Source organism: Bos javanicus, chromosome 24 (assembly GCF_032452875.1).
Source record: "Bos javanicus breed banteng chromosome 24, ARS-OSU_banteng_1.0, whole genome shotgun sequence".
Lineage (NCBI taxonomy): Eukaryota > Metazoa > Chordata > Mammalia > Artiodactyla > Bovidae > Bos > Bos javanicus.
This window is the reverse complement of record NC_083891.1, coordinates 11210147-11237716: the sequence shown is the minus strand read 5'-3', so window position 1 is coordinate 11237716 and position 27570 is coordinate 11210147.

Below are 27570 nucleotides of genomic sequence, written 5' to 3'. Positions count from 1 at the left end.
GTGATCATAAAACAAAGTTATTTTTCCCCCTATTTTGTCAAGCTCAAATTTTATTGAGGTCTTAAGTTGAGGCTCTGGATGTCATTTTCAGAGGTATTAATGTTGCATCTACTGTGAGGGAGGGAGAAATTTTCCTCTCTTTTTCTAGTTTTTTTTGGCTGGTCTAAGAATTAAATTAACATGAGACAGACTTAATAACATGTATACAGGGGCTTCAGAGAAGGCAATGGCACCCCACTCCAGTACTCTTGCCTGGAAAATCCCATGGACAGAGGAGCCTGGTGGGCTGCCGTCGATGGGGTCGCACAGAGTCGGACACGACTGAAACGACTTAGCAGCAGCAGCAGCATACAGGGGCTTCCCTGGTGGCTCAGATGGTAAAGCATCTACTTGCAATGCAGGAGACCTGGGTTTGATCCCTAGGTCAGGAACATCCCCTGGAGAAGGAAATGGCAACCCACTCCAGTACTTTTGCCTGAAAAATTTCTTGGATGGAGGAGCCTGGTAGGCTACAGTCCATGGGGTTGCAAAGAGTCAGACACGACTGAGCAACTTCACTTTCTCAATTTCAAATACATGGAAGAGACTCAAGAAAGCTGAGAACTTACTGAAATTGTTGAAGCCTTCATCTTAAATACCATCTTCAGCTAAAATGAAAGAAGATGGTGGGGGTAGTGGTTGGAAATGTCAAAGGTCAGCAAAGTGATTTGCAAGGAGATGGAGAAGCACATGTTTTGAGGGAGAAAAAAAATGGCTGGGCCAGGCAGAGATAGCAGACACAGAGTGGATTCTGCTCTCCAGACCCTGCTGAGTTTCCCCATCACACAACCAGCTCAATCCTTCACCAATATCTTTGGGGATAGCTCTATTTCGGGAACAGGGCCTTTATCCAAATTGTTTTAGGCAGTTAAGAGGGAGGTAACAAGAACAAACTTCTCAACTCTTAAGTTTCTTAAAAATAAGCAGGCTAAATAAATCCTTGTGCCAAAGAAACATATTTTGGTGTGGCAAATTTTGCTCCCACACGCTGTCACTTTTTAAAACTTGAGTTCATCCTTTAATATCTTATGGTGATGTCTCTGTTGCTAAAAGAATAACGTTGACTTTGTGATATTAGACATTACTGAGACATCAGTATAGTGAAAAGATAAATAGACTTAGATCCAGAATAACTAAATTACAACACCATATTTTCATAGTAAAATTTGAAGACCAAAAAGTAGAGAAGGCTAACCTTTATTTTCACTGAAAATTCTACATTAAATAACAAACAAGGGAAATGAAAATTAATGGATATGATCAAGTATTTGAGTATGAAAATGCAAAAGATTCAACGGATACCATTTAATGAAAAATTAATCTGTGGAAGTGTTCTGCTGCTGCTGCTGCTGCTGCTAAGTCGCTTCAGTCGTGTTCGACTCTGTGCGACCCCATAGATGGCAGCCCACCAGGCTCCCCCGTCCCTGGGATTCTCCAGGCAAGAGCACTGGAGTGGGTTGCCATTTCCTTCTCCTAGGTATTTAAATACGCTTGTGTAGTATGTTTACTATTTATTGTTATTGTCTAGTTGCTAAACTTAGCAACTGTGTGACTCTTTTGCAAACCCATGGACTGTAGCTCACCAGGCTCCTCTGTCTATGTGATTTCCCAGGCAAGAATACTGGAATGGGTTGCCATTTCCTTCTTCAGGGATCTTCCCAACCCAGGGATCGAACTCACATCTCCTGCACTGCAGGCAAATTCTTTACTGCTGAGTCACCAGGGAAGCCCCATATTTACTATAGTACCTTCTAAATTAATATTTTTCCAGTTGTACAAATAAAAAATTTAAATGAACCTTACTAAGCCATATCACTGTTTAGTGGCAGGCCAAGAGTTTTATCTTGACTCTAAACCCCATGTTCTTTCTTATGTACTACAACTTTGAAGAAAGCAACTTTTGAGATTAAATATCAGAGCAATCTTTACATTGCAGATGAAAATGAATCACTATAAAGAATACAAAAAGCAATCCAGGATATATAAGGCATGTCACAGAACACACTCAGGGCTTTCTTTGGTTTCAAGTTGATTCACTAATATAACACCTTCACTACAGAGTGGAATTATGGCTCTTTGATCAATGGGATCATCTCATTTAATCATGCCGAGTTTAAACTCAGAAAACCATAAAATTACTCACTCAGTATCTTTCTTGAAATGAAAAATTATTTATCACAAATAGTTGTGCCTATAGGCTTTAAGCCTGGCATTTTATCATCTTTGGCAAAAAGCCAGTCATGTGGCTTATTACAGTGCTGTCTGTAACACTGGCAGAAATACAAAATTAAACATTTTGTTCCAATGTCTTGTCAATCATTAGAAAGAAAAGTAGTCTTGTAAGTGCCATGCTGCCCCAGAGTAAATTGTGTCTTATTTTCCTAAGGATGCAGAGAGGGTCTTAAGTTTCTACTATTTAATGGCAGTGGATCATGTTATCAGAAATGCAAGATGGAGCACACAGACTTCTAGTGACATTGCCTAGCAGCACAAGACACATGATTTATTTCCCCTGAATGTCTTGTAATTTTTTAAAACCATTTAATATCTTGTAGTATCAGAAGATAAAACTATAACTTATTTTAACTCTGTGATAGCAGTAATTTAAAGTAAATTCATGGAGTGGAGCAGTGCATGCCCCTTCTAATAAAGTAATAAAATACATTAAAATAGTTTCTTTGATGATGGTTTTTGTAACTCTGTCTTTCCTGCTGCTGCTGCTGCTGCTGCTGCCGCTAAGTCACTTTAGTCATGTCCGACTTTGTGCGACCCCATAGAGGGCAGCCCACCAGACTCCCCTGTCCCTGGGACTCTGCAGGCAAGAACACTGGAGTGGGTTGCCATTTCCTTCTCCAATGCATGAAAGTGAAAAGTGAAAGGGAAGTCGCTCAATCGTATCCAACTCTTAGCAACCCCATGGACTGTAGCCCACCAGGCTCCTCCGTCCATGGGATTTTCCAGGCAAGAGTACTGGAGTGGGGTGCCATTGCCTTCTCCACTGTCTTTCCTAAGACTAACTAAATGTTTCTTGATTCATGTAATACATCAATATATACTATAAAAGTAATTTTTTAAAGATTCATTTGATGTGAACCATTTTTAAAGTCTTTATTGAATTTTTTGCAACATTGCTTTTATTTTATGTTTTGGACTTTTGGCCACAAAGCATGTGAGGTCTTAGCTCTCCGATCAAACCAACAGCCTCTGCCTTGGAAGGCAAAGTCTTAAACCACTGGGCCGCCAGGGAAGTCTCATGGAAATAATAATTCTGTAATATTGATTTTTTTCTATTGAAAAGACAATATCACTAATATTAGTTATATAAATATATATCATTTTGCCGTATAATTATTAAAATTCATTATTAGAGAGTCATTTTTAACCTAAAAGTTAACCTTTATTAAAAAAAATTCAAAATGTTTTATTCAACTTGTGGGAAGAAAGACATAGAAAGGCAGAGAATACATTTTGATTAAGAAAAGTGACTCTGTTTGTCCACAGGGATCAGCTTAGTCAGTTTAGCCAGAGAATATGATTGAATATAAATCTCAGTATTTGGAGCACTAGAGAAAGCAAAGCTATGGAAAGAGTTATAATCCTTGAACTCTAAGTTCTGCTTGCTGTCTAAAGGAATATTGATTTAAACAACAGCAACAAAGGAATCACAAAAAGAAACCCACACATCACCAGCTGGCAGACACTCAAGCAGCTTGCAAACCTATATGCTATGGGCTAGCTGGGGCTTTCATGGCAACTCTAGATGCAAATTTCAGCTCTATCCAAAGTGAGGAGCAAAAATAGGTTGTATAAACACATTCCTGTCTGTGTGTATAAATATGTTATATTTCAGTGATAACTCACCATATTTTAAACTTCCCATTGGAGGAAAAAACACATACATTTCAAAGTATATTTTGATCTTCTGCAGCTTATTTAAAGATGACTAGGGACTGGGTGTTGACTTTGATAATTTTGGTGACTTGGACAAAACAAATATTGCTCCATATCTGAGATAGGCATATACAGAGAAAGAAGGCCAGGATGACTGAAACCAAACATCAAACCTGATTCCATTCAACTAAGCAGAAGAGGGGGGTTAAAAATGTGCCAGGGTATGTGGGGAAGATTAATGAAGAAATCCTTGAGATTTAAGGAGAGAGATGTTTTAAAGCTAGCTGAGCTACAGTCAACAAGCGACACATGAAAAAGATTCTGAAATGGGAGATTTTGAAAGAGCATATAAGTTTGGATCCTTATAAAAATGCAGTGTAATGTACTTAAATTTCTTCTCATAGCACTTTTGCGATTGGAATGATTCCAAAGCAAGTGACTTTAACCTCAAAAATCTTATTTCTAAAAGGAAGCTGACATCCTCCTTCACTTGAAATCACTCTACAAGTGTTGATAAATAACATATCTCCATCAAAGCATTATTGTGAGATACAAAGTGAAGAACTTTCTGCAGATACTAAATGCTTCTTTGGTAATATTAAAAACTTGGACTTCACCTCCAATAATGCTGTTCACAATGATAGAGGAAACAAATTATAGTCTATAATTTTTTTTCACTACCTCCCATTTAAATAACTGATATTCAGTTACTAAATATTGCAATATGCTAAGTACTAGGTTAAGTAAGATGCACACACACCATATCACAAACACATAAATGAATAGGATAAGTCCACTTAAATCATGTTGTGACTTAGTTAGAAATCTAAATTCTTTCTAATTTTAACACCTGAAATTATGATAAAAGGACCCAGTTTATCATCTGAATTTTGCTGCAAGAAATTTTCTAGTGAGAGTTGTGGATATTTCAATTCACCATTAGGCAGACTACTGTAAACTTTCTTTACAGTAGTAAAGAAAGATTTCTTTACTACTGTAAAGAAATCTTAAGGTATAAACCTTCTGTAAAAATTTGATTCTATATTTCTGGATTGGGTGTCTATATTATTTGAATAAAATTGAGGAGTCTGTTGGGTTCATCCTCTAAGATGCAGTTTATGTTTTTCCTGACTTTTTTTAATAAAGACGGTACTGTAGAAAGACAGTGGTCTGCCTTGGGGGATAAGGAAGTGTGTGTGTGTGTGTGTGGTGAGTTACTATCCAGAAGAGCAAAGACAAGGAGTAGCTGAGGTCCTGTTTTAGCCATATGATTCAGAGACTGAGCAGCAAAGTGTGCTTAGAATGTCAAGAAGAGGACCATTTCCTTACTTCTGCACAAAATGAGCCATGTCGGGCCTCCTGAGTAATTTTTATATAGACACCATGATAACATCAAAGGCACCTTCAACACTGGCAGCAGAGAGGGTCCTTGGGGTCAGTTCCAGGAGAGTTAGAAGTACATGACATGGCATTGAAACATGTGAAATGTCATGTATGAAACGAGATGCCAGTCCAGGTTCAGTGCACGATGCTGGATGCTTGGGGCTGGTGCGCTGGGAAGGCCCAGGGGGATGGTATGGGGAGGTTGGGAGGGAGGAGGGTAAATTTGAAAATTTTTAAAATTAATAAAAAAAAAAAAAAGAAAGTAAAAAAAAAAAAAAGAAGTACATGACAGAGCAAAATATGCCAGATGTATCTGGAGACTGAAAAGGCTGATCTGGTTTATAAACAAGCAAGAACCCTCTGAGTGACTAGAGAAGTTATTTCAAGAACACTTTTCATGAGAAAAAGGATAAGATATGGCAATATTGAAACATTTTACTTTTTGATCAGGAAATTAATCAAATTAATCAATCCCTAACTTTTTAATTAATTGTATACGCCTCTTTCCTTCACTGACTCTGTCTGGCTTCCTTGTTCTTCTAACTCACCACGTTTGCTGACACTTCAAGACCTCTGTTCTTATTGCTTCTTCTATCTGGGTGTTCTTCTCTCAGACCTTTACTTTTCCATCACTCCATATTTTTAAGTTAATTTTTGTTGAAGTATAGCTGCTTTAAAATGTTGGGTTCGTTTTACTGTATAGCAGAGTGAATCAGCTATATGTATACATATATCCTTTCTTTTTGGATTTCCTTCCTACTGAAGTCACCACAGGGCACTGGCTAGAGTTCCTTGTGCTGCACAGTAGGTTCTCGTTAGTTATCTATTTCACATATGGTATCAATTGTGTACATATGTCAATCACAGTCTCCGAATTCTTCCCACACCCTGCTCCCCTACTTAGTGTCTATGTTTGTTCTCTACATGCGTGTCTCTATTTCTGTTTTGCAAATAAGATCATCTATACTGTTTTTCTAGATTTCACATGTATGAGTTTATAAATAGATGATATTTGTTTTTCTCTTTCTGATTTACTCCACTCTGTATGACAAGATTTAGGTCTATCCAATTCTCTACAAATAATTTCAATTTTGTTCCTTTTCATGGCTGAGCAATATTCCATTGTAGATTACCCATCACTTCATTTGTGTACACTTAACTTTACTTCCCAGACAGATTTCCAAGATCACCCTAACTTAAATGTTTCTCTCTACAATCTTTTGTAGTTCCATATTTATCTTCATGTCACTACTTGGCATTATATGTTTATTTATAGTCTTTTTTATTTCAGTGCTGCCCCAGACTAAAGGCATAAAGCTTATTTTGCTGGTATTACATTAATATTTGTTTATTTATATCTAAATTACACTCAGTTCTCTTATTTCAAGAAGATCCAGTCATCACCTGTTGTGATCAATTTGGTCTTCCATTCCCATAAACAGAAGAACAACAAAGAACCCTGAGACAGCTGGAGAAGTGTAAAAATTCAAAATAGAAAATCTAAAGAGAAAACGTCTTTAAAAAACAGGGCCAATAAGAAGCAGAATTGATGCTAATTATTATCCTCAAATATATGTATATACATATATATATTCAAATTATTTTAGTGTTCAGTATGCTTAATAATAAGATAAAAAATCAATAAAATGGAAAATATAAAAGCAAAGATGAAAGAAGATATAACGTGACAGAGGGAAGTTGTAAAGAGAATGAGGGTATGTAAAGGCACACGTGTATGGGACATACTTTCCCTTTGCAGAAGAAGACTCACACATTCACTATGATGCAGAAGAAGAATCAAGAAAAGGACTCAGGATTGGAGGCAGATTAAAATTTTCTTTGGGGATGATTTTTTTTTAAACTTATGTCATACCTTCTGTTTTCTCCTCAAAGAAGTGGAGGAGTCCATCCAAATGAGGTGTATGGATGATGGTGCTCTGCTATACTTGAGGAAAGTGATAAGGTTCCTCAATAACCACTGGACTTCCCTGGCTACCTAGTGATTAGAATTTCACCATCTCACTGCAGGGGGAACAGGTTCAATCCTTAGCCAGGGAACTAAGATCCTGCATGGCAAGATCCATATGGCATGGTCAAAATCAAAAATCAATAACCACTAAAAAAAAGAAGCACTGCAACTTAGTAACGTTATTTACATGATTTTATGGACTTACTTCAGAGAAGGCATTGGCAACCCACTCCAGTATTCTTGCCTGGAGAAGCCCAGGGACAGAGGAGCCTAATGGGCTGTCATCTATGGGGTCACACAGAGTCGGACATGACTAAAGCGACTTAGCAGCAGCAGCAGCAGCAGCATGGACTTACTTCAGGGACAATATACAATTTGGCTTTTAAAGCATAGAGCTGAACACTTAGATCGATCCAAGGTCAAGCATTTACTGTATTGTGTATGTATGTGAGTGTGTGCACTTGTGTGTGTGCAGGCATGTAGGCAGGCCAATTACATAGACATGTTGAGAACATTGGCAAACAATTAGAATTGCAGAGCTTGACCATGGTATTTTAGCTGTGTGAAATTAGGTAAAAAGAAGAGGAGCTTGCTATTAATAATAGAAGGAAATGACACAAGTGCAAGCACAGACAATTTTGATATTCCTACAAACCATGATGGAGACAAGACAGAAAGTAGATCTGGAGGATCAATGCAAAGAAATAGAGGAAAACAACAGAATGGGGAAGACTAGAGATCTCTTCAAGAAAATTAGAGATACCAAGGGAACATTTCATGCAAAGATGGGCTCAATAAAGGACAGAAATGGTATGGACCTAACAGAAGCAGAAGATATTAAGAAGAGGTGGCAAGAATACACAGAAGAACTGTACAAAAAAGATCTTTATGACCAAGATAATCACGATGGTGTGATCACTGACTTAGAGCCAGACATCCTGGGATGTGAAGTCAAGTGGGCCTTAGAAAGCATCACTATGAACAAAGCTAGTGGAGGTGATGGAATTCCAGTTGAGCTATTTCAAATCCTGAAAGATGATGCTGTGAAAGTGCTGCACTCAATATGCCAGCAAATTTGGAAAACTCAGCAGTGGCCACAGGACTGGAAAAGGTCAGTTTTCATCCCAATCCCAAAGAAAGGCAATGCCAAAGAAAGCTCAAATTACCACACAATTGTACTCATTTCATATGCTAGTAAAGTAAAGCTGAAGCTCCAGTACTTTGGCCACCTCATGCTAAGAGTTGACTCACTGGAAAAGACTCTGATGCTGGGAGGGATTGGGGGCAGAAGGAAAAGGGGACGACAGGATGAGATGGCTGGATGGCATCACTGACTCGATGGACGTGAGTTTGATTGAACTCCGGGAGTTGGTGATGGACAGGGAGGCCTGGCGTGCTGCGATTCATGGGGTTGCAAAGAGTCAGACACGACTGAGCGACTGAACTGAACTGAACTGATATGAGAATAAGAATAAGAACACTCTAGATGCTAAGGTGTTTAAGTGTTGTCAAGTGTTATTCAAGATAAGAGGCTAAAGTGGAAAACAAATGGAAATCCCTAGAAATTAAGAGATTAAGGAAATATAGCCTGTCTTATTGGATTCTAAATTAATGTGTAGAATGCAAGAAAGTATTGTGAATCATAATACAAAGTTCCCAAAAAAAAAGAAGAATTCAGTACTTCAGTTCAGTTCATTTCAGTCGCTCAGTCGTGTCCGACTCTTTGTGACCCCATGAATCGCAGCACACCAGGCCTCCGTGTCCATCACCAACTCCCGGAGTTCACCCAGACTCACGTCCATCGAGTCAGTGATGCCATCCAGCCATCTCATCCTCTGTCGTCCCCTTCTCCTCTTGCCCCCAATCCCTCCCAGCATCAGAGTCTTTTCCAATGAGTCAACTCTTCGCATGAGGTGGCCAAAGTACTGGAGTTTCAGCTTTAGCATCATTCCTTCCAAAGAAATCCCAAGGCTGATCTCCTTCACAATGGACTGGTTGGATCTCCTTGCAGTCCAAGGGACTCTCAGGAGTCTTCTCCAACACCACAGATCAAAAGCATCAATTCTTCAGCATTCAGCTTTCTTCAGAGTCCAACTCTCACATCCATACATGACCACTGGAAAAACTAGACAGACTTTTGTTGGCAAAGTAATGTCTCTGTTTTTTATTATGCTATCTAGTTTGGTCATAACTTTCCTTCTAAGGAGTAAGCATCTTTTAATTTCATGGTTTAGAAGACCATAATAAAATATCAAATGAAAGATAAGTTTGGAGGAGTAGCAGAAGCAAAATTTTTATATGAAGATAAAAATACTCTTCATAATACCAATTTCTTAGGTACAAAGGGAGTTGGGTCACAGGGTAAATTTAATATATTCTTAATTTAACAGCTTTAAGGGGATATAGTATAAGAGGTAGAAATGTTGGTGATAATAATCAATCCTCCAAACTGAGTTGTTTTGTATCTATATGTACATTGTAGGTTGGTGGGCTATCAGATCCAGGTATTAATCAGACTGAAGATGATGGAGGCATTGCTGTCTTATAGCCACATAGTCTGGAAAAAGTGTCTTCCACTGTCATCTATGCAGAAAAAGAAAGAATGGGAGAGGTACTCAAAAACAAAAAATGCAAAGATCCAAAAGGGACCCATGTCACTTATTCTCAAAGCCCATAGCCAGAACAAGTCACATTCTCCTGACTATTTGAAAAGATTCTGGGAAATTTGGAGAAGAAAGACAGATCTTTTCTAAGAAGGGATAGGTGAAATTAACTAGAGGGAGATGTGAGAATACAGAGAATTTAATTTGTATTTAGCTACAGAAATGTATTGGAGAAAAATGTGCAAATTATATTTAGCTACCATCATCTGAAAATTAATCACATGCATAAATATTTGAATACACACAAAACAAAAGTAATGTAGTTAGTCTCACCATTTACTTGGTCATTATTACCTTCCTCATACTATATTGATTACGAGTGTGTGTCTTTGTTCAATCTGCTAAGTAGAACAGAATGCTAAGGGAATATATTATGTTACAGCTATTAGCTATTCACATAGGAGGGTGCTATTGACAGCTACACTTGTTCCTTTGTTTGACTTCCCAGAGAAGTAACATTATACTAATTTATTTAGATTGACCCTTGAAAATCAGTTTCATCAGGCATGATTCATCAAGCAACTGCACAGTTCAGAGCTGCAGTTAGGAGACACATCCTTTTATATTGGATAAGAAAAGAGATAATAAAATTGTCAGAATGTATTGAAGAAAAAAAAAGAGAAAGGTTTGTTTAAGATGTTGACCTTTTAGTTTCTGGATCAGACTTGCTTATTGAAAGAAAAACAAAACTGAGATTTTGGGACACACAAGAAGTATAATACCCAGGAGGAGTAAAGAGAATTGATTCCAAACTGAGAAAAAGCAAAAAAAAAAAAAAAACCCCAGAGATGAGAAGTGTCAGGTGTTTTCAGATGAAGAGCTTCTTTTTACTAGCTAGGTATTATTTAACTTATATGCAGAATATATCATGAGAAATGCTGGACTGGATGAAGCTCAAACTGGAATCAAGATTGCCAGGAGAAATATCAATAACCTCAGATATACAGATGATATCACACTTATGAGAGAAAGTGAAGAACTAAAAAGACCCTTGATGAAAGAGAAAAGTGACAGTGAAAAAGTTGGCTTAAAGCTCAACATTCAGAAAACTAAGATCATGGCATCTGTTCCCATCAATTCATGGCAAATAGATGGGGAAAAAATGGAAACAGTGACAGACTTAATTTTGGGGGGCTCCAAAATCACTGATTTTAGAAAAGGCAGAGGAACCAGAGATCAAATTGCCAAAATCCGCTGGATCATCGAAAAAGCAAGAGAGTTCCAGAAAAACATCTATTTCGGCTTTATTGACTATGCCAAAGCCTTTCACAGTGTGGATCACAATAAAACTGTGGAAAATTCTTCAAGAGATGGGAATACCAGACCACCTGACCTGCCTCTTGAGAAACCTATATGCAGGTCAGGAAGCAACAGTTAGAACTAGACATGGAACAACAGACTAGTTCCAAATAGGAAAAGAAGTACGTCAAGGCTGTATATTGTCACCCTGCTTATTTAACTTAGATGCAGAGTACATCATGAGAAATGCTGGGATGGAAGAAGCACAAGCTGGAATCAAGATTGCCGGGAGAAATATCAATAACCTCAGATATGCAGATGACACCACCCTTATGGCAGAAACTGAAGAGGAACTAAAAAGCCTCTTGATGAAAGTGAAAGAGGAGAGTGAAAAGTTGGCTTAAAGCTCAACATTCAGAAAACGAAGATCATGGCATCTGGTCCCATCACTTCATGGCAAATAGATGGGGAAACAGTGCAAACAGTGTCAGACTTTATTTTGGGGGGCTCCAAAATCACTGCAGATGGTGACTGCAGCCATGAAATTAAAAGACGCTTACTTCTTGGAAGAAAAGTTATGTCCAACCTAGACAGCATATTGAAAAGCAGAGACATTACTTTGCCAACAAAGGTCCATCTAGTCAAGGCTCTGGTTTTTCCAGTGGTCATGTATGGATGTGAGAGTTGGACTGTGAAGAAAGCTGAGCGCTGAAGAATTGATGCTTTTGAACTGTGGTGTTAGAGAAGACTCCTGAAAGTCCCTTGGACTGCAAGGAGATCCAACCAGTCCATTCTGAAGGAGATCAGCCCCAGGTGTTCTTTGGAGGGAAAGATGGTAAAGCTGAAGCTCCAGTACTTTGGCCACCTCATGCAAAGAGTTGACTCATTGGAAAAGACTCTGATTCTGGGAGGGACTGGAGGCAGGAGGAAAAGGGGATGACAGGATGAGATGGCTGGATGGCATCACCAACTCAATGGACATGAGTTTGAGTGAACTCCAGGAGTTGGTGATGGACAGAGAGGCCTGGCGTGCTGCAGTCCATGGGGTTGCAAAGAGTCGGACACAACTGAGTGACTCAACTGAACTGAGAGCTGCTTAAAATTCGAAACTGATCTTTAATGTTTTTATTTTGTATTAGTTGAAGTTTCCCAGGTTCACAGAGTTGAGATTTAATAGTAGTTTGGAGAAGCTAAATTAATGCTGATTTCTTATAAACTGCCTCACCTTGAAGGGTAAGAATCACTTGCAGTGAATAACTTTTCATCTTTAGTTATTCCCTGAGGAAACATTTTTGTTTCACCTACCAAATATTCTGTCCAATTTTTCTAACTTTCTTCAGAGTATTCATCACTGTTTCACACGACAGCTTTTACTATTTCCCAGTATTATTTGAGCAGATGACCAGCATTTTGCTTCTCTGTTGGTGGTGGTGGTTTAGTCACTGTCGTGACCAACTCTTGTGACCCCATGGACTACAGCCCTCCAGGCTCCTCTGTCCATGGGATTTTCGGGCAAGAATACTGGAATGAGTTGCCATTTCCTTCTTCATTTGTTTCTTTTTCCTCCCCATAATTAAAGCTTTGAGTTGTAATATCACTACTTGAAGATTTCTGATAATCTTAGTAAAATGAATCTATGTTAAACCCAAACAAAGTCTGTTTTCCCGATTTATTCTCTGAATGCCTTTTCAAATCTCTTCAGGTGCTGTCAATTGTTTATTGCAAAAGGATGACATTTCAATGGTTGGCTTCTTTTGAAATTAAGAGTTTTCCTTAGGGATAACTTCCCGTATGCTACGGTTAGATGTCTCAATAAAGGTGGCTTTATTTCACATCTTTAAAAAAAGTCAGGTTTTCCAGTAGTAGTAAGAAATAAATGAATCTTATCTAGTAGTACCAGAACACAAATACCCTTTAACAAACATGAAACTGTGAATTCCTCCACTGATATGCCAGAAACACACACTAAGTAGAAATAAATTTTATAAAATCTATGCTTCCCTTTAAAGTTCTCCATAACTAGTTTATTTTATTCTTGAACTATCCTTTATTCATAGAACCCTGAAGGGAAGGGTAGGTATTCACCAGTTGCTACTATATATTTAAGATTAGGAAAAAAAAGCAAGCTTGTGTTTAATCAAAATGAATTATTATTCTGAATATAACAATTTCAATATTGTTGCTGAATATACAAAATTCAATAACTTCAATATTAATTATGTTTGTAGAATGTCACCTGGGAGATACTTTCCAATATTTTAGATAGCAATGCTTTCTACTGATACTTAATTGATATTCATGGAATATCTATGTCAATCATAAGTAAGACAGAATACTGAAATATGTATTACTAAGCAACATTTTAAGTTTATGTACATTTGCTTTTAATTTTTCTATACTACAAAGAAGTTCTACCTTTAGAACTTACTGTCTATACAACAGGGCCGGTCTGTTAATGAACATGTTCATTTTTGCTTCTTTTAAAAAATTGTTTAAGAAATAGTTTTTGCTCTAGAAACTTGTGTTTTTCTGTATTCATGAATTCTGTTAAGTCTATTAAAATGCTTGTGTGTCAGAGGGTTCCCAATGTCCATTTTATAGTTCTTTGGTAAAAGAGAAGTTACTCTGATTAAAAGTCATAATTGTTTAGTCACTCAGTTGTGTCTGACTCTTTGCACTCCACGGACTGCAGCATGGCAGGCTTCCCTGTCCTTCACCATCTCCCAGAAATTACTCAAATCCATGTCCATTTAGTTGGTGATGATATCCAACCATCTTGTCCTGTCATCCCCTTCTCCTCCTGCCTTCAATCTTTCCCAGCATCAGGGTCTTTTCCAATGAGTCCACTCTTTGTATCAAATGGCCAAAATATTGAACCATCAGCTTCAGCATCAGTTTTCCATTGAATATTCACAGTTGATTTCCTTTATGATTAGCTGGGTTGATCTCCTTGCCATACAAGGGACTCTCAAGAGTCTTCTCCAACAGCACAGTTCAAAAGCATCAGTTCTTTGGCACTCAGCCTTCTTTATGGTCCAACTCTAACATCCATATGTGACTACTGGAAAAACCATAGCTTTGACTAGATGGACTTTTGTCAGCAAAGTAATGTCTCTGCTTTTTAATATGCTGTCTAGGTTGGTCATAGCTTTTCCTCCAAGGAGCAAGTGTCTTTTAATTTCATGGGTGCAGTCACCATCTGCAGTGACTTTGGAGCCCCCCAAAATGAAGTCTGTCACTGTTTCCACTGTTTCCCCATCTATTTGCCATGAAGTGATGGGACCAGATGCCATGATCTTAGTTTTTTGAATGTTGAGTTTTAAGCCAGTTTTTTCACTCTCCTCTTTCACCTTCATCAAGAGGCTCTTTAGTTCCTCTTTACTTTCTGCCATAAGGGGGTATCATCTCTATATCCGAGGTTATTGATATTTCTCTCAGTGATCTTGATTCCAGCTTGTGCTTCTTCCAGCCCAGCATTTTGCATGTTGAATTCTGAATATAAGTTAAATAAGCAGGGAGACAATATACAGCCTTGATGTACTCCTTTCCCAATTTGGAACCAGTCCATTGTTCCATGTCCGGTTTTAACTATTGCTTCTTGACCTGCATACAGATTTCTCAGGAGCCACATAAGGTGGTCTGGTATTCCCATCTCTTTAAGAATTTTCCAGTTTGTTTTGACCCACTCAGTCAAAGGCTTCACTGTAGTCAATGAAGCAGAAATAGATGTTCTTCTGGAATTCTCTTGCTTTTTCTATGATCCAATGGATGTTGGAAATTTGGTCTCTGGTTCCTCTGCCTTTTCTAAATCCAACTTGAACATCTGGAAGTTCTGAGTTCATATACTGTTGAAGCCTAGCTTGGAGAATTTTGATCAGTACTTTGCCAGCATGTGAAATGAGTGCAACCGTGTGGTTGTATGAACATTCTTTGGCATTGCCCTTCTTTGGGACTGGAATGAAAACTGACTTTTTCCAGTCATGAGGCCAGTGCTGAATTTTCCATATTTGCTGGCATATGGAGTGCAGCACTTTCACAGCATCATCTTTTAGGATTTGAAATAGCTCAGCTGGAATTCCATCACCTCCACTGGCTTTGTTTGTAGTGATGCTTCCTATGGCCCACTTGACTTCACACTCCAAGATGTCTGGCCTTAGGTGAGAAAGTTATAATTAGTATACATAAAAGAAACCAGAAACCATATGGCAGAGAAGCACAAGTTTGTATACAAGACAAAGAGTGTAGGTTTTTATTTATTAATGGAAAATCTCAGCTCTTGACCTAGAGGAAAATGTCTGGCCATCCCAATATGAGAAAGAGCAGCATGAAGAACAAAATCTGAATTCATATAAAAGTTGTAGGTTTACACAAAGGAATTTAATTGGCCTTAAGATTTGAGTTTGTGTGAAAATGAGTCTGAAAAGAAATAACACAATGTGTTACACTTTTGCCAAACTTCAAACTCAAGATTCAGTGAAATAAGAATTAATTACAGAGGAGTGAGTGAACTGTTGCTTCCCTGGTGGTTCAGTGGTTAGAACCCACCAGCCAATGGAGGAGACAAGGTTCGATCCCTGAGTTGGGAAGATCCCCAGGAGAAGCAAATGGCATCCCACTCCAGTATTCTTGCCTGGAGAACCCCATGGACAGAGGAGCCTGGTGGGCTACAGTCCATGGGGTCTCAAAAAGTCGGACATGACCTAGGATGAGCATGATGAACTGATGGGAGTTGAGGGTAATTTGTGTTTTCTTTTGAATACTGTTGATGTTGCTTCACTATTTTCTGGATGTAGTAGGAAGCCCTCTTTCTCTTTTAAGCTATCTATAACCCAAATCAATTTACTGAATTCTGATTTTGTAAACTAAAATAAAACACTTTAAAATGAAATCTTATGTTCCCTGTCTAACCCCCCCCCACTCCTAGATTTGGAACAGCAGTATAATTACATACATAGGTTCAGTAAGAAATTTTCTCTTATTTACCAGGGTATAATTGGAAAATGTTGTTTTTCAGTCAAGGGCTTGCTTGGAATGTCATACTTAAGAATGATGCTCATTTAGTCAGATATGACAAGGGACATTTAAGTAACTGAGGTTGAATTTACAGGGCAGTACTTACAAAGCCCTCTAGGAAAACTGGGCTGGCATTGACGTACAGGGTTTCCAGCCTTGTAGATTAGTAAAGAAGGTCACTTCCTGACTAACTCAGGAAACTTAAGATATTTGGGGGACTGAGAATTCACCTAAATGTACAGGTACCACAGGTAAAACCAGGTGGACAGAGTGTCTTGACTTGGATTCCTAGCCTCAGTACAGCTTGTAAGATGATTCTAAAATCTTTATCAGAGATTGCCTATGAAACTTACAACAAAACCAAGTGAAAAGGGGCTATGTGGTAAATTTACATTCTTGCTACAGCTAGGTCAATAATCAGTACAGCTCTAATGACAAGAGCCTTCTTTCGTGATTCAGAATAATCTTTCTTTGAGATTGTTTATCATAGAATGAAGGGAAAACCTTAAGGAAGTAAAAAAGCCACTGCATTGTCTAGATCATGCAAAGCCATCTATGTTTGAGCTATTTTACCACTGTTGTCTACATAGAACACATTTTTTGATTGTTGAGTTGTAGAACTTTTCATGGTTTTTGAGTTATTTTACAACTCTTGTAATTTTATGTCTGTTCTTTGAATTCTCTTTTGAACTATTTATAATTTTTTCCTAGCTCCTTCACTGAATGAATTAAATAACATCATTTAGCAAATGTTCATTTTTATATTAGGGCACATGTGTCTCTTTCCCTTCATTTTTATATTAGTATGACAGACATTTCAGCTCCTTTTGAAGATTATCTTTAAAAATGAATCTTTCTCTAATATTGTGCTATGGCTTTATATATTCTTACAGAATTAATAACATGCATATTACTGAATTCTGATCCTTTTGTTTTGTTGTTGCTTTTTTTTAAATTTATATTTTATTTTCTAAACATATGTAAGCCTTTTATTGAATCCTGTGCTCCATATTAAATTCTTCCAAGTAACTATACATAGAGTAATCTGTTTTGGACCTTTTCTTCTGTAGAATTCTATTTCTGTAAATATTCCCACCACCAGACTGTTTTACTGTGTTTGTGTTAGTTTATTTTTTATTCCTATAATAATACTTAATATAGTATTATATAATGATATACTATATAATATGCTACGCTATGCTATGCTCTGCTAAGTCACTTCAGTTGTGTCCGACTCTGTGCGACCCCATAGACGGCGGCCCACCAGGCTCCCCGTCCCTGGGATTCTCCAGGCAAGAACCCTGGAGTGGGCTGCCATTTCCTTCTCCAATGCATGAAAGTGAAAAGTGAAAGTGAAGTCGCTCAGTCGTGTCCGACTCTTAGCAACCCCATGGACTGCAGCCTACCAGGCTCCTCCATCCATGGGATTTTCCAGGCAAGAGTACTGGACTGGGGTGCCATTGCCTTCATATATAGTATAATATATAATGTATAGTATAGTATTATATAAGTATATTATACTTAATATATGGTATTTTAAGCAGTTTGTTTCTTAAAGTTTATTTTTTTTCAGAATGTTCTTATCCTTCCTTATGTTATTACTCTCCTAATGATCCTCACCATCTGTTAGTGAAGGTTCATTTAAAAAATTCTATAGAATTATTACAATGACTGATAAGGAAAGAAAATAAGTCATTCAAGCTCTTTTGTTGCAATCGTCAATGAAAAGCTCTAAACAAATTGTATCAAGAAAATAGTAACTTAGATGTTAGGTGAATTAAAACATACATTTTTGAAATCTTAACTGTGATTTATTATGTCTTATGAAACTGAAACTCACAACATTGATTATCAATGTGGCAGATCTCATGCTATTTTTTATATACTTATATATTCGTTATTTTTTTAACAAGTTCAGTATAAGGCAAAATACATTTTTAGACATTAAATTTAAATTTTTTCATTTTTGTTTATTATAACAAAATAATAACTAGGTCAGAAACTAGTATTTAGTTACCTCACATAGACATGTTCTTGTCATGGCTTGTTTCCAATTTTTGACCACCAATTAAAAGTGGCAGCTTTTAAAAATATAGAGCTGTAACACAAATATCTACATTTTGGACCTCTTTTTATAAATGGGAAATATCTAGCTACACAGGACCAGCCATAACAACATAAATGTTCAAATAAAAATGTTTGTATAGTCCATGGGGTTGCAAAGAGTCAGACGCGACTGAGAGACTTTCACTCTCAAATCTTAGCTAAGTAGGGTTTATTGGGCTGAAACATCTCACAATATAAAACACTCTTCAATATTCCATTACCTTAGTGCACTAATATGATTGTATTTCCTACTCATATCAAAGAAAAAAGTAGGTCAGGCAGCTCTTGGAGATGCTGATCACTGGAAAATAATATTGATACATTCTTCCTTGAAATTAGAGGACCCCTCTGGCTCTCAAGGCTTCAATCTCTTCAGCTATGTGGCATGTTCAGAAGTAAATTTGTCAAATTTCTTTGCTCTGCCCCATGCCTGTTCTTGATCATTAGAAATATATGTATTGTCAATAAGAATGGAGCTTCTGTTTACTGTATACATTGCCAGCCATACATGTATGATTTTACCCTATGTTTACTCTTTATAGTTCTAACAAAAGCTACGAGTTGCATGAACTTTGGCTACTTGATTTGCTATGTTAGAACTGTCACATTTTGATATTGTGTAATTATTCGTTTGAACATATACATGGAAGAAAGTAGGTAGAAATTAAACAACTGTAACTCAGACGTGCGAAAGAGTTGGACTGCTCCCAACTTCCCTATGGCAACAACCTCCAAACACATTAGACCTGGGGCCTTCCCTCTTTTCACTGGAAAGCTTTCTTACTCCCATGTCTGACTTTGAGTCTCTGCCAACGGCAAGTGATGACGGCTGACTTGCTAAAACCAGAAAATTTCCTCTTGTCTGTTCTCTCTTGGGCCACCTTTGCAGATTTCTGTAACCCCTCATGGAATGCAATAGTGCTCCTGTGCCATGCAAGGCGATGCCCCTCAAAAGCTCCAAATTGAAAATAAGGATCTAATTCCTCCTGTTTTCTGCTTCCCCCTCAATCTGAAATTTCTTAGCATCCCCTTACTCCGTGACACTGAGTTCCATCTCAAGAACCAGTCGGTACTTTAACCTGATTAACAGATCTTACCTCTGCTGGGTCTCTCCACATAGCAGAGTTGAAGGAAACCTTTGATCCATCCTGCATACTGCTACTACCTGACTGATTGTGTACATGTGACAATGCTTTATTTTAAGCTTGCTGCAGGAAGTGAGACTTCTAATAAATTTAATTCAAACATTTCCTTCAGCTGGAAAGTTTTTATATACAAAAACGTGACCTGATAATAATTTTTTGATGGTGTATAAGAAAGGAAATGTCTGGTTAAAGGTTACTAGGCTCCTCACAAGTCTGCAAGTTAACTTTCTGGGGGAATCCAACCCAACATAAGGGAATTTGATCTCATAGAGTCTTTTAGAAATTGCTCAAACCCATTCCTTAAAAGGTTGTTAATTTCATCAAATAACTAAGTTCTGTTCCAGACTGCCTCTTCAGGCAAATTTTTTGTTTCATTTTGAAATCTTTTTTTTTTTTTAAGTTTTCGCATGTTAGAGTACATAAACTCTTTCCCCATTCAAAAAAAACTTTGTACTATGGACATAAGAGAAATCTTTAATTTGACAACCAAGGTTAAGTATTTCTCTTCAGTGGCCTTCACCCTCCTCTTCACTTAGGTGGTAAATTTCAGCTTCTTGGTCTAATGCTTGCTGCTGCTAAGTCGCTTCAGTCGTGTCCGACTCTGTGCAACCCCATAGACAGCAGCCCACCAGGCCCTGTGTCCCTGGGATTCTCCAGGCAAGAACACTGGAATAGGTTGCCATTTCCTCCTCCACTGCATGAAAAGTGAAAAGTGAAAGTGAAGTCGGTCATTCGTGTCTGACTCTTAGCGACTCCATGGACTGCAACCTACCAAGCTCCTCCATCCATGGGATTTTCCAGGCAAGAGTACTGGAGTGTGTTGCCATTGCCTTCTCCAGGTCTAATGCTTACTTAGTGGCAAAAAAAAGCTGTAATAGCAGGTATATGTAGGGGTGGAGGAGGTCATGGCCCCAAGAAACCACTCCTCTGGCCAGGGGAGTCACAGAGTCTGGCAGGGCTACCTACCCTAGAGTCTGGAAGGGCTGTGATGTGCCTTGACTCCAGGTCTATAGGCGGGGCCATAGGCTGGACTCCCAGTCATCCCTCCAGGTCGGGCCAACACTGTACTTCCCAGCTGGCTGTGCCCCACAGCTTTGACTTAAATTAGATAAGTCTTGACATCTGTACCTGCCTCGGCTGCACTTCCTGAAAAGTCAGAACTCAAGGTATGCCCCAAAGCTGGGAGGGCCTGCAAGCTCGGCTCCCTGATCAGGCAGTCCATCCAGCGTGCATGCTTGGCTGTTGAACGAGGTCACTGGCAAGGTTCCTTGGTCAGGTGGGACCACGGGCTGAGCTCCATAACTGAATGAGGTCTTCGGACAGGCCCTCTGCCTGAGAAGGGGGGCAGGAGGTGCTCAGAAAAGGCCCAGGGCTATCGGCTGCTCCCTGCTTCTGGCGGCACCAAAGGCCGAGCTCACAGACTCCCGGAGCGACTGTTCTGCCTCCCCGTCGAGGGGGCCCGGACATTGTACTCTACAGTTGGATGAGGCTGCGAGCTAGACCCTTTGCCCTCCAGGAGCTGTAGCACGAGCTTCAGGGCTGCCCAAGGTCTCTGGCGAGGCTTTCTAGTCAGACGGGGCTGGAGACTGTGCTCAGCAGAAGTGGTTCCTGACCCAGATTTGGTTCCCGGTCCAGGGGGCACTGCGGACTGAGCTCTGGGGCAGGTAGGCCCACTGGCTGAGTAGGCAAGCCAAGCAGCTCCCAGGCCCGAAGCGGCCTCTGGCTTGGCTGAGAACGCTCCTGGGCTCACTTCCAGCCGTGAGGGCAGCTGAAGCCCCGCCGCTCCTCCGCCTCTCCAGCTCCGCGCCCACGATCCGGCGGTGGTCCCCGGAAGGCGAGGCCCTAGCGGGCCTCCCGGGAAGCGTCCAGAAGTGATGAGGAAGCTGGGGATCCACCTTGGACTCTATTTCCACCTGAGAAAAGGTTCAGTTCAGTTCAGTCTCTCAGTCATGTCCGACTCTTTGCGACCCCATGGACTGCAGCACACCAGGCCTCCCGGTCCATTGCCAACTCCCGGAGCTTGCTCAAACTCAAGTCTACCAAGTCGGTGATCCCACCCTACCATCTCATCTTCTGTCGTCCCCTTCTCCCGCCTTCAGTCATTCCCAGCATCAGGGTCTTTTCAAATGAGTCAGCTCTTCGCATCAGGTGGTCAAAGTATTGGAGTTTCAGCTTCAGCATCTGTCCTTCCAATGAATATTCAGGAGTGATTTGCTTTAGGATGGACTGGTTGGATCTCTTTTCAGGACAAGGGACTCTCAAGAGTCTTCTCCAGTACTGCAGTTCAAAAGCATCAATTCTTCGGAGCTCAGTTTTCTTTATAGTCCAACTCTCACATCCATACACGACTACTGGAAAAACCATAGCTTTGACTAGACGGACCTTTGTTGGCGAAAAGGTGGGCAGGGGCATTCTCTGAGGGCAGCCCTGGGCCGGCCTAGGGACGGGCAAAGGAGTCAACTGCTCCTTTCTATGAAACCTCCTCTTTCACGCCTCTGAAGTAGAGTTTCTTGGTTTTTGTGCTACAAAGAGCTGCTTCAGCCTCACCCCCAAGTTCTGGGCATCTCACCCCAGGTGCTAGGGACACCTCGATTATGCCTACCGTGTCCAGCCTTTCTCCAAGGAGGGCTCGCTTCTGAACCATCTGTGCTGCCATCTTGTTCGGTCACCAGCTCAGGCGAGTTTTTCAAAGCTGCTCCCACTATATTACACAGCTATTTTTATGGAGGGAAGATCTATTTTTGTAGGGAAAACTCCTGAATTTTTAACAGTTTTAATAGTGAAATACTTTCTTCTGAAATTTCACAGCCAAGAGATATAATAACTTGGTCTGATATCTTTTCAGTGCAATATAAGTTAGTGATAGTAGCTTCCACAACTTCCCACAGGTTTATTTTTATTCAAATTCAGAAACATATTCTCAAGTGTTTGTTTTCTTCCTGGAAATGAGCCTTTGCATTCACTAGGGATTTATATATTATGTCTATTGTTAAACCCCTAGGATAGGGTTTCAGGTGAATCTTGAATGGAGTTTGAGACATTTTTAAACTTGCTTCTCTGACAGTTTGAATTGTTTTTCATGAAAATGTGCACAGGATACTTAAGACTTTTTTTTTCAGTTGGCAGACATTCAGGGAAAGGAGTAGTTATTATATTAATAGATCTACTGGCACTGGGGCTTCCCAGTTGGCAATAGTGGTAAAGAACCCGCCTGCCAATACAGAAGGCCTAAAAGACAGGGGTTCAAATCCCTGAGTCAGGAAGATCTTCTGGGTCAGGGAGATCCCCTGGAGGAGAGCAGAGCAACCCTCTCCAGTATTCTTGCCTGGAGAATCTCATGGACAGAGGAGCCTGACGGGCTACAGTCCATGGGGTTCCAAAGAGTTGAACACCACTGAAGTGACTTAGCACACACACACTGACAATGATGACTCCCGGTAGGGTCAGTAAAATATTGAACACACTGATTGATTCTCTGCAGTTGCAATGCTTTTTGAAAACTATTTACAAATATTGTGGAAAGAATTCAAGTCAATCTACTTTCTGTTTTACCTTGTGTCTCACTGAGTGAGCCATTCACCATCTGTGCCTTGATTTCTCATTTATATCTTCTTAAATTCTATATTTACATGTTTCCATAAGAATAAAAATGGCATTATTATATCAACAGAAAGGGAGAGTTTCTAATTTTATGGTTCGTGTTCTTTTTAGTAGAATTGGAGAAATAAGTATTCAAAGCAACCATATATGACACTTACAGATTTATCACAAGTATAAGTAATTAAGGCCTTCCCTGGTGGCTCAGATGGTAAAGAATCTACCTGCAATGCAGGAGACCCCAGTTTTATTCCTGAGCCAGAAAGATATGCTGGAGAAGGGATAAGCTACCCACTCCAGTATTCTTGGGCTTCCCTTGTGCCTCAGTTGGTAAAGAATCTGCCTGCAGTGTGGGAGACCTGGATTTGATCCCTGGGTGGGGAAGATGTTCTGGAGGCACAGCCTCCCACTCCAGTATTCTTGCCTGGAGAATCCTCACAGACAGAGGAGGCTGGCGGGCTACAGTCCACGGGGTTGCAAACAGTCAGACATGACTGAGCAACTAAGCACATAAATAGTTAAGTCAGTTTCATGATTCACATTGGCCGAAACTTAATATTAGACTCCAGAATCCTTGGAGCTAACCGAACCAGCCCTCTTCTTTAAAGCATGAATCCCATTACAATGATCACAATAAGTGATCATATACATGAGGATATCCATTGCACTTTTTAGTAGTTCTGCTTGTTAGAATTATTCTATTTTGATAATGAGTTGAGTTTTTCCCTCTCAGGAACTCTTCCATACACTTGATATGCATTATTCCCACAATTTTGCAAGATGAGTTCTATTACTCTGTTTTGCAAATGAGATGCTAAAATTCAGAGCTATTGATTTTCTTTTTCAAGCTCACAGAACTGGTAAGCAGCAGAACTAAAATTTCCATCCCACTCTGCTCCACTCCATATTTTCTTCACTTTGTTGGTTCTCTGATCGTGTTTCCCTGGGTGAATTTCTATGCCTTGAGCTAAGAGCGGCACAAGAGATATATAGAAAACACTTGTTAGAAAGAGAATACCAAGTGTGTATTCATAGCTTACCTGTATAGGGCCTGGTTTGAATAAAATTGTTTTTAGAATTACCATGTGCAGTTCCCTAATGGATCTCTCCTGCCAACCACTAATAAACCAAAAATTAACTTTGGTCCCACATTGAACTGATGGGAAAGAATTGGAATAAGAAGCTGAAGAGTTGTTACCTAATGCATATTTCCAGATAATAAAAGCAAAACACGAATTAAATTACCAGGTGATTTAAAAGGCTATTTCTACTGTTTGGATTTCGCCATTCATTGAGTCATTTTCTAAGGTACAAAGAAAGAGATATGGTCTTACCTGTTTATCAAACGTTTATCAACTTTGATTCTTTACTTGAATTACTGCTACCATTCTTAACTGAGTATAAAAGAATGAACTACTGAGGTATGTGAAATAAATGAGGCTGCCAAAGAGATTTCAACAAATAATCTCGATAAGACGTGCAATTTTTAATTAGTTCAATCAGCACTCTTGGAGAATACAATTATCACAAAAAAAAACTCTCTTCTGAAGAATGTCCCACGTTTATACATATTTCTGAAAAATGCCTTACAGGCCATTTTTTTAAAATGGGACTTTTCTTCCCCTTAAGAACAATTTCTAAAGCAAAAGCACTTGTAATATAAATACTTTGAAAGAAGGTAAAAATATTCCAATATTCAGCACACTTTGTAAAAAGGTCTTTCAAGGAAAGTTTCCACCAGGCCTGACCAAGAGTGTTGTATAAGTTTAGATAATTGTTTTAGTTACAGTGATAAAAATACCTCTGCTAAGTCACTTCAGTAGTGTCTGACTCTGTGCAACCCCATAGACACTAGCCCACCAGGCTCCCCCGTCCCTGGGATTCTCCAGGCAAGAACACTGGAGTGGGTTGCCATTTCCTTCTCCAGTGCATGAAAGTGAAAAGTGAAAGTGAAGTCGCTCAGTCGTATCTGACTCTAGTGACCCCATGGACTGCAGCCTACCAGGCTCCTCCGTCCATGGGATTTTCCAGGCAAGAGTACTGGAGTGGGGTGCCATTGCCTATGGCTCTAATTATAGAGTATTTTTAGCTATAGCCCACATGATTGCTAAAACTTTCTTTGGGTAGTTCATGTTGCATACTTCAAAAGTGAAACAGTCTGTATAATGCCTCCCACACAAACACCAGTTGGGGCTATATGCAGAAAACTCTCAAAAGTCAATATGAAATAATGATTAGATTATCACTCATCTGGTATAAACTCATGAAATAGGATAATTTCTTCAACAGTTTATGCTCTTTAATAACAATCAATAAAACATTTCTTGAATATTTTCTATGCAGGGATCAAGTCCCCTTTACTGCTCTTTGATGCATGATTAGCTCAGTTTTATACATGAGGGAACTGGGATACAGAAAGATTGATTGATTCAACTGTAATCTCAATGTTATCAAGTAATGGAACTGAACTTCACAGCCTGAGCCTGCTACTATAGAGCCTGAACAATTAGCCACAACACAGACAGCCTATTGGTTGATTGCCCATGTGTCTATTTAACTCACCAACTGCAAACCTGAATATTGATCGCCTTGCTATATCATCATTTAAGCAGATACCTAATGGTACAACTCTTAGGGCTTCCCTGGTGGCTCAGATGGTAAAGCATTGGCCTGCAATGCGGGAGATCCAGGTTCCATCCCTGGATCAGGAAGATCCCCTGGAGAAGGAAATGGTAACCCACTCCTGTACTCTTGCCTGGAAAATTCCATGGACAGAGGGGCCTGGTAGGCTACAGTCCATGGGGTCACAAAGAGTCAGACATGACTGAGCGACTTTACTTTCACTAATGGTACATCTCAGTGTTCTAAATAGGGAAGTGCTAATATTGTCAGTAATTGAGTTTTACTCACATATTAACAGTCATGTTCATAGTAAGACCAACTGATGCTACAATTGATTTCAGTTACAACTCATGCTAAAATGTCTTTTAGTATTTGTTATTTTGTGTCATGAAGATTTTTCAGTATACAATAGATATAGGCTTAAAATTGGAACTTTAAAGAAAAATCTGTAACAATATTATCATCATTGTAAAATTGGTAGAATTATGTTGTTACTTAAGAGCTCACTTCATGGAAATGTACTGAGAGCATGGTTATGCATTATTAATAAAGAATTCATATTCCCATAAACTAAATTCCTCATTCTGTGAACTATATATATTTTACAATTTCAGTAACATCATAAAACATATAAGCATAAAAATTCGCATCCCTCCTATCATCCATTCAGTGCCAGAGAACTTAGAAATACGAAGAAAATTTAAATCACTCATAAAATTTTCCTATATTTTCTTTATAGGTATGTTTAAAACTTTACCTCTATTTTAGGAAAGAAATGTCCCTGAATTTGGAATCATACCCTAGAGATAAAACTGTGTTTTACACCTAAAATCTGGGTAGCAGGCTTTCCAAATGGCGCAGTGGTAAAGAATCCACCCTGACAATGCAAGAGACACAAGAGATGCAGGTTTGATCCCTGGGTCAGAAAGACCCCCTGGAGAAGGAAAAGGTAACCCACTCCAGTATTCTTGCCTGAAAAATTCCATGGACAGAGGAGCCTAGAGGGCTACTCTGGGGTCACAAAGAGTTGGACATGACTGAGCAAATAAGCACATAAATAAATAATAAAAAAAAAATTCTGGGTAGTTTCACAGGAATTTGTTACTATCTTCAGATAATCAAATAATCTTTTAGATATTTAATGAGAATTTAAGGAAAATACTGGGAATGGCAGTAGGATTGGCCAGCAGCAGACATATAAGAAACATGTTCTGAAAGAAAATATAATTTTAATTATGTATAATCATACAGTAGAAATAGATAAATTCTACAATAAAGCTTCATATTTTTACTCATTTATATAAAAGTTTCCTCAGTACTTTGATATTAAAATTTTTTCAGCTATTATGACAGGCATAGAAGATATAGTTATAAACATCTAGTTGTATTATGGGTATATTTTGGATAAGTATTTGATCTACATGTTTATAAAATCAATAATGTTAATATTCCTAAAAAGGAAAAATATCAGGAAAACTTAAAGAATGGAGAATAGTATAATGGACACCATTCATTTAACCATAATAAAATCTAAATATAAAATTTCATTTGAACACTTGGAATGTTCTTTTCTCCTTGAAAATTGTCAATGTATAACATATTTATTATCTTTTTCACTACTTAATGTATAGATTATTTATAATTTAGTAATATGCCTTTTTTACTTTACGTGACAGCTTAAGCATTTTTCATTTCATTGAAGATTCTTCAGAAACTTGATTCTTAATAGTAGTTTAAATATAGGAATAAATAAATAGAAAGCAATACTGTGTTCATGGGTTAGAAGGCTCAGCATAGTAAAGATGTCAATTTTCCCCTAACTGATACGCTGAGTTAATTTAATTTCAGTCAAAAACTTACCAAGATTTTTTTTAGATATAGACTTGATTATTTTAAAACTTGG